Genomic DNA, 9,142 nt, shown 5'->3' with positions numbered 1-9,142 from the left:
GCGGGCGGAGCAGTGCTCTGTCAACACACGTACCACGGGCACCTATCCTCTGGAGAGGCACCGCTGCGCCGAGGGACGGATGTGCCAACTATTTGCAGCCGGCAGCCAGCGAGATCCTCGTTTGTGTCTAGGGCAGGACTGGCTAATCGGCCCCCTGATTCCAGTCTCCTGAAATTCAGTTAGGGAAGGCTGAGTTACCTGGGCTCTTTGGCTTGGGTGTAAGTGCAAGTCTACAAAACCTCCATCAATGATGGGGGGAAAATGTGTTGGTAATGATTTTTGTTTCAGTCTCGCAGAAGTACTGGATGTCAGCCAATTACACATTTTCCCGTCAGAAGTATGTACAGCCAAGTCATGGAACTCATTAATACATACATGATGTTACGCAGCCTAAAAGTATAACCCAGTGACAAGGAGGATTGAGACAAACTGATCCAAGATCCCTTGTTGGCTATGAAACACAATGTTTGGAAACAAAGCCCAGCCCTAACTCACTGACAAGAAATAGTACCATAGTCTACAAATGGCCAGATCTTTTCTTAAATATACTTTGTTATAGGGGAAGACCAGGTAGTGGTATCCTGAGCATGACACAGTGAGCAATGTTAGCGTATCAAATCATGGAAGATTTCTTCAGTGGCAAAGGGTCAAGAAGGGATCACAGGACCATACACTCTGGGCTCTTACAGTAAGACACAAAATACCCACCTATGACTATGGTACAGTGGAGCAAAGGCCACAAAACTATTGCATGCTTAGAAAGGGAGCTGGAAGGGACATCACTGTGGTGCACTATGCAAACTTAGATGTGGTTAACATGTGGAAATTTTAGATTTTAGGTATGTTTCAGTATGATTTCAGAAATGCATGGCATCTAGTGTCCTAAACAGAAGCATTTTAATCCCTTAGTGCAAACTACCTCTACTTGATTTTCCTTCACCTATGAGGCAAATGGCTGATGCTTAGTCAACACATGGTCTCCTACATCACAATCAACATAGGAACAGCTTAAACTGTCTGGAAACTACCTATGGAAAAATATGTAAATGGGGCTCTATATACCAAGTGGACAGCATCCTACGCCTAAAATAAGAGTTGCTGAAGATCTGATCCACTCCACTTGGACTACAAACACAACAAAATTGCCTTGAAGCAGCCTCACAGTCAAATACTGAGAGCAACATGAGGCACTAGGTCTCAGGTCACCAAGTTCCCCCGACCTGGGCAGAAATCCAAGCAGGAAGTTACAGGAAGAGAATGGACTGTCTATCATTAAAGCATCAAATATTTCTAATTGGCATCCTGCCCAGCTGGCAGCATACAGTTCACAATTCAGTTATGCCATAATACTTCAGATATGTTTTCTTTTTTTTCCCCCTGAATAACAAACTGAGGCCCAGGGTCTGAATACAGAAGTCTCGAGCATTTATAACTACAGCTGAGGACAGTGAGAGCTGTGATTTGAGCCTAACTAAATTATGTGCAATGCCAAATGGTCTGAGAAAGCATTCTCTAGGCACTCAGTCTCTTCTTTCAAGTTAACAAGTGACAGAACCAGAGGAAAAAACCTCAGGTTTCACCAGGGGAGGCTTAGATTGGATATTAGGGAGAATTTCTGCAGGGAAAGGGTTGTCAAGCATTGTAACAGGCTGCCATGGATAGAGGTGGAGTCACCATCCCCTGGGGGATTTAAAAGATGTGTGAATGTGGCACTTCGGGACATGGTTTAGTGGTTTAGCAATGCTGGGGGAATGGTTGGAGTCAATTGTCTTACAGATCTTTTCCAACATAAACAATTCTGTAATTCTATCTCAGAAGCAGGCAATCAACACTAGAGGATGCTTTTGACACTGAACTTCCTACATCTCATTCCCCTTGCAAAGAAATGGCTATTATAGAACCCTTCTCCCTCTGCTCAAGAGAAAACAAAGTTAGTGAAGTACGCACATAATACTGTGATGAACATTATAGAAAAAGCCCAAAACAATCTCCTCAGAGCAGCTGTCTACAGGAAGGATAAAGAGAGTTGGTTGTCTCATTCACATACCCACATATGCCTGTCCAGGTGTTTTCAGGAACTGATAACTCGGACTACTGCCCACATTCCCTACATGTTTTAACACCGTGCTCTGCAGAGCTTATTTCATAAGTAAATGATATTGGTGTACCTCTTAATAAGCAATAGGAACAAGTGCTGTCCTTTTTCCAGTAAATTCAAGGACATGTACATGCCTGCCCTTTTTCTCTGAGACAGAATTGCACAGCAATTCTGTTTTAGGACTGACTTAAAGCATTACTCGGACACACCCGAGTGCTTGACGAGTTCTCACTCTGAAGGGGCACCAGCAGCTCCTCACGCCGGTCCAAGGGGCGGCCGGAGGCTGGCCGGGGAGGGGCCGGCTGCACTGCGGCACGGCCACCAGCAGGTGTCCCCCGAGGCCCGCCCGGGGCTGCAGGGCGCGTCCGGGGCGCCTGCGGAGCCGGAGCTGGGCTGGAGATGTCTCTGACATCCCTGACATCAGGAGATGCCTTACAGCTATCTCCCACAGCCCTGCATCTTCACGCAGGCAAACTTTGCCGTTGCAGTTATAACAGAAAGTTGTAATGGACAACTTTTTTTTTTTTTTTTTTAATATTTATGAAAATGATGCTTTCGTCATTATCGTCAATTATTCTAAATTAAAGTAACAAACCATTGTAGCTTGTTGGCTTAATTAAAGACCAAAAAGAGAAGTCAGTGGATATTTTTAGTAAGAAAAAAATGTCGTGCAACTGTGGCTTTGCCTCTTGATATTTAAGGTTTGGAAACACAATTCATCCAAGTAAACCAGCATCGAAGCAAAGCAACTTAACCAACTGACTAGACACAACAACTTTAATTATAAAAAATTGTTGCGAACAAAATTTTTAGTTAATGTTCGAATAGTTAAGATTTCCAGTGTTTTAAACAATATGTAGTCTTTTAAATCTGTAAGAAGGGGAAACATAGTAATTTGGGAATCCTTCACCTCTCTGTACATGTAATTGTCTACTGAAGGGAAAAAATAATAATGTATCAGGTCTGTAAAACTGAATTATGTAAATTGTACTGAAAATACCCTTATTTAGATAACTGCACCCTTTTCTTTTTGCAAACTATTGCCCAATATACAGTATAAGCTCAAATAAGAGTTGCAAGACAGTTGCAAGCCACGCTTGATGCTTTCCTTCAGGGCCCTCACCAGGCAGGCACAGCAGATCATGTTACTAAAAGAAGAAAAAAGAATTCTAAGAAACAAACTTAGGAAATTATTGATATATGCCTTTTGATCAACTAAAATCTCTGCAAGGGCTGACAGGAACAGAATGGATTTGGAAAAAATTTGGAGCCATATTTTCCACAATTCTCAGTATCCATTCTGCAAGAAAGACACTCAAATGCATCCATAGAAAAGTCTTTCACTGTGCTCTTGTGTTCCTGAGATTTCTCTGTATTACATCTACTCACTTTCAGTTAGAGTCGCACTAAATCCTAGATTACTGTTAATTTCATGTGTTCATAATGTCAGTGCTTAGCAGTTTCTTCACTCATGATATTGAAGAAGCAGCCAATGTAAATAATACATAAATAACACACTCTGCATATTTTACAGAATCATATTTATATACAACCTAGACATTGACGCTTCTGTATTTAATTCAACATAGTTATTAGTGTTTCTGGAGTAAATATAGGGTAAAAGTTGCTGTTCATGAAGCTCTACTTCAAGCAATAGTACAAAATTAACAATATATAAACATCACAGAATATATTTGAAGCACGTGGTTAAAGTGTATGATGTATCAGCTGCTAATACTAATTGCAATAGGAAGAACTCTATGCTAAAGCCAGAAAACAGATTTCACCATCTGTGACTAGCAAAAGCAAAAAACGTTCTTAAAATGTTACTGGCTAAAATGAAGGAATTCCTACATCAACAATGGATTCGTTCATGTGATGGTGAGTTAAGCAACTATTTACTCTATTCCATCTTGGGTTATCTGTTGTATTAAGGACTCATCTAAGTAACAAGATCTGACTGGCACTTTTAATTTATCACCTTAAAACACTCATTTTCCACATTCAACTACTAGTATAGGATCTATTTAATTAGTAGATAAAGGGCTTTAGCTGTCCCTGTCTGTTTACATAAGAGTTATCATTAAAGTCAGCACTAACAGAGCAAATCAGTGAGGCTACCAGAAAGAAAGCATAATAGACTTGTCCCTCTCTGAACACCAGCTGCTAGCCTGTGCCCTCTGAGGAGTCAGCAAACCAAAAACGTAGGAAGCAAGAGATGGATGATTCTGACTACACCCCCCTCCCCCCCACACACACATTTTAGGTCGTGCTGAACCTATTCTGAGACAGAACTGATTCCTAACTTTACATTTCCTGATAATTTCCTCTTTTCACACAGGGTCACATGACAGCTGGAGACAGGGTTCTGCATACAAAAGGGCACCCAAATGGAAGAAGATAAGGAAACGAATTCAAAATTACAAAATGAGAAAGGACTCTTTCCAGGACTCTCAGGGGCTCTGGACTTCTAAAAGAATTTCAAAGCCTAGGGAATGCCAAAGAAATAAGAAAAGGTTTTTCCTTTCAAACGCTGGCACTGCTCCAAAGAAGAGCTAGCTTCTGCCAACAGGAAGTAGCCATCAAGTTTTCCTAAGCATGGTTGTTTACCTCCCTGGGTATTTTCCAAGAAGAGGTTCCAGTGCTGAACCAGGATGTGCAAACAGAAAAACTTACTGGAACAGGAGCTTGTAGGCATGTGAGATTTCAAGTTAAGTGTTTTCCTCAGAGCGCTTGCTCAACATGTGAGACACTGGCACAAAACCCGGAACTGCCTTGTCGGTTCCCTGGGACAGCACAGCAGCAAGTTCAGTCTCTCCTGTACTGCCCAAGCACATTCTGCAGCATTGCCCCCAACAATGCACTTGCTGCATCATCTCAAGTAAGGGTAGGACCTTTACCTTTTTTCTTTTGCTTGTGACTACCCCCTCTAATGTATCATCATGCATCAGTGTACACAGGTGAGCAAACACCTCTCTGTGCACAACTCCTGTGGCATCTCCCAGAACCTCCAAATTCTGCATAATCTGCACAACTCTCTGGTCCACATTTTTCTGCCAGCAGGATGAGAGAACTTTGCAGGGGAACACTGTGCTCGGCACCAAGCTAGAAAGAGAAAAGCCAAAGAGCTGAAGTAGGACTACGCATGGAAATAGGCATTACAGTCAGACAAACCACAACCAAGCACCAGAGGTACCAGAAGCTAGGCCTTTTAAAGGGAAAGGGAATCCATGCAATGGAAGTAGAATCAATAGAGGAATTGAGGAATGGTGTGGGAAGGGGATGGGCCAAGGTGTTTGGAAGCAGAAGCCAGAACAACTAAGCAATGCCCAAATGACAACTAACACCCACAACCTCCTCTTGACCTGCGGGATTCCTGCAGACATCAGGGGTGCCCATCAAACAGATTACCTGGCCTGAGCCCATTTTCCTGGCCAAGTGACCAATACTGTTTGATTCCCAGCTGGAGTCTCTCAAGGACTGGCAGATGGCATAAACCTTCCCAAGGGCATCCAGTGACTATGTATAAAGATCTGTTTATGTGACTAATGTTTGCAGAGTTTTCCAGTAACATTTCACTTTTACAGAACTGGTAGCACAGGGTTGCCAGCCTTTCTGTTTACTGTGGTGTGGATATCTTGTCTTCTTTTAAATTCCCATGAGTGGTTTGCTCCAAGCTCTGAATGTGCAAGAGAAATTTGCTTCTCTGTCTGACAGAACGAATGAAATCAAAAGATCTTTATCTCAAAATACTGCCATGTCCTTGTAAGCAGGTAGATTTTCCCTTTATATCAGCATTCCGTGACAGTGTGAGGGGGATTAGGAAGCTGTCCCTACTCTGGCACCTCTGCTGCTTAACAAGCATGTCAGGTTTCTGAAAAAATTAGTAAATTGGCAAAAAATTGCAACTGCTACAAAATTATAGACATTTGTTAATTTCTGGTCTTGCCTGAGACCAATGAATTCTCGAGTTTCAGAGGAGTCTAAAAATGAAGCAGATTGGAATTACAATGCAAGTGAAATTCAGAGGAAAAAAGATACTATGGAGATGCAAGGAACGTTCTGAGCCTTTTATAGAGATTGCTTGATCTCAAATTTACTGTTATCACTCTTTAAAAGACAATATATCATTATCATTTTAAGAAAAATCTCCCATCTTGTATTCTGTAACAATAAAAAAAGGAATGACAGACACAAAATGTTAGAAGCTGTGAAACATGAGATGATTTTGTTCCCAAAAAATCTGTGATGCAAAGGGGTCACTACAGAGGAAGGCCACAATGCAGGTTCACACTGTCTAAAAATCAAGTTAATCAGTTGCTACACATGCATCTACAACTGGCCTTTGGGCAGTGTGATTCCCATCTCCCTTTTTCCGAGGTACTGCATTGAAATTTATTGCTACTAAGCTACCATTAAACCTGGAATAGGGCACAACCTCTTTGAATGTGGGCAATGGAACTGAACTGCCCAAAAAAGTTCCAAGGTGAGCTTCAGGCAGGGTGGCAGTTCCATGCAGTAGCCAGAGGATACAGATTCTGCATATGCCCTGAGACTGAGAGCACTAAAACTCTGAAAGATGCACTCCTGAATCCCAGTGTGTAATGACAAAATTTAAGAATAAGCAAAATGAGTATACTTTACAGGTTTTGAATAACCTTTAGGGTGCAAAACAGGTTCTCTTCTCATTTAATCAGCTATTGATACAGGTATGGGAACACTCCAGCTGCTGTCAAGAACTTGGGGGCCCGGGCCACTTTCCAAGTATTTTCAGACATACATTTGGCAAAGCAATCTCTCTCTCAGATTATGATTGTCAGTTAATCTTTTCTCTACACCCCCTTCTTCTATTTTACCTCCCTCCTTTTTTTCATATGTAGATAACATTCAACACACATTTCTTTCTCTGTATCTGATATTACACAAGAGCAAAGCCTCTCCACCTTCGTTAAACAAAATTATTTCCTCTGATGGGTGGGCCACCTGGAACATAAAGTTATTTTAGCAGGAACTAATGTCGTTTCTGGCAGGACAGCCAAGAGTATCCTCATTGGCACATCCTAGGTGGTAGTGCTGAACTCCCCAGCGGGGTGAAAGGCAGGGTGAGAAGCATTCTTGAGTCACACGGATCACAGGATTAAATCCAATGACTGAAAAAAAGAAAAATACAAAGACCGGAATGTGTAAACAGTGAAGGGGAAAAAAACTGGAAATAAGAATTAAACTTGAAGCCTTTTCATTAAAACTCTCTGGAAGGGTGTCACAGTGCAACACCAGCTTTACGGGCCTTTTCGTTGGCACTCTTTTACCCAGTGACTCAAGCATATATTTAATAAAACTCTTTATGTATCCTAATGGTAGTAACGTAATATTTGTGAGCCTAAATATATTCTCAGCAACGGCACCAGAGCTAGTCTTAGTACTACTAAAACTATTCAACAGGACTAGAATGCAGGGTGTCATGCCCTTCTTTTGCTAGCTACTACTGCCAACACCAGACATGCTAATGGATGCCCTTACTCTATTCAGTAACAGTGGACACCACCGGTGCCAAGGGCAGCTTCCACTTTTGTGTCTGGTTACACATCGCTGCAAAGCAGCTCAGGCACCACTACTAGCATGTATGTCCCTGCACTTCTGTGGTTTATTCATGATCACAAGTGTTTGTTGCAAAAGGAAACGTGCTTTACATGGGCTCTGGTTCGATATAAAATTGAATAGGAAAATTAAATCACCTGCAGACAGAAAGTTAGGGTTTTTCTTCAGTCAAAATACCAAGACATCTGGATATCTTTATGACAAAACGTAGCATGATAAATCAGATCTCACCAGTATAGCTGTAAATATTACAAATCAGCAATGCAAGGCAGCTGTTCAACAGTTCTCTTGCAGGTAAGGGCAACTTGAAATGGATGTCTGAAATCTGAAGCAGTTATTAATACTGAACCTACATTTGGGTAGAAAACAGTAACACTTTAAATTGGGAATTAGAATTACAGAAGAAACATGAGTCCAAATCCAGAAGAGACACACAAAAGAGAAGCAGATAGTTTTCAATGGCCAGCATCTAAGGGGCTTAACAGGACCAGAACAAACAATTTTTTGCACTTTGATTAAAAGGCTTATCGAAAAATTGCCATATTTTTCACAAAGGTGTCGAAGTAGAAAGATGAACTTTCAGCCTTAGCTCAATGTCATGCTGCAGTGCATAAGAAAAGAACAAACACAAGCTTACAAATGCAGTTTGTTCTCTGTATCATGAAAGCCTGGCAGAACTCCAACGCTGGAGTAATGCCAAACCAGCACACCAGTGTCTTTGATCTTCTAAAGCTCATGTTTTTCCTTTAGTGTTTAACATCTCAACTAATTTAAAATCAATGTACAAACGGCTTTCAGAAACAATTGTGAGCAGCCAAAGTCTCGACATTTCATAACTATTCAGGTCGTTGGCAACTGTCACAAGTGGAAACTTGGAAAGCTTCAGGCACGGAGCTGTCGGCAGCTCAAACACCCTCGCTGCCCTGCATGGCTGTGCGCTGCTGTTGGGAGCTTGCTGAACACCTGCATTCCCCCATGGGCACAGTATTTCGAGGCTTTCTACCTACAAAACTTTTATTTGTCTGAACCCACGATCTATCAGATCTGACACCAACCCATCGCGGCAGGGTGATTTTCTTCGTCAGACACCACAGAAATGCTCACTTCACTCCTTACACAGCACTGCTGCTCCTCGGGAACAGGCTGGGGGCAGCGGTGTGACACCCCTGAGGGATTTCTGCCCAATCTCCTGCAACTTCCACTCATCAATCACTAACCTCACTGCTTTTACGGTCTTCTTAGCCCGTTTTTAGCCCATTCTCATGGCATCTGCTACAGCTCCACTCTTGGCACATGTGTTCCCCAGGATTCTGCTTAGGACTGCTTGTGACAGACCGGCTCCGGAAAGGAGACCAGAGAGAGATTTCAGCTGCATCGCCATGCCAGGCCCGGTTCACCGCCTCCTCAAGGCACTGCTCAACTTTGGCGCCCGCCACCGCGGGCGAG

At 42.4% G+C, this 9,142-nt stretch overlaps 1 long non-coding RNA gene across 1 annotated transcript; it reads right to left on the bottom strand.

The window, feature by feature from the left end:
• Positions 1 to 6,771: 6,771 nt before the first annotated feature.
• LOC108446871 lies at positions 6,772 to 9,136 on the bottom strand. Its single transcript, XR_001862211.1, has 2 exons — positions 7,834 to 9,136; positions 6,772 to 7,248 (listed from the first exon to the last, which is right to left on the bottom strand). It is a non-coding gene; the product is annotated as an uncharacterized LOC108446871 (long non-coding RNA).
• Between the last annotated feature and the right edge of the window lie 6 nt (positions 9,137 to 9,142).

The sequence above is a fragment of the Corvus brachyrhynchos genome, unplaced genomic scaffold (genome assembly GCF_000691975.1).
Source record: "Corvus brachyrhynchos isolate BGI_N302 unplaced genomic scaffold, ASM69197v1 scaffold114, whole genome shotgun sequence".
Lineage (NCBI taxonomy): Eukaryota > Metazoa > Chordata > Aves > Passeriformes > Corvidae > Corvus > Corvus brachyrhynchos.
Note: the sequence above shows the minus strand (reverse complement) of the source record. Positions and strands in the feature narration are given on the sequence as shown.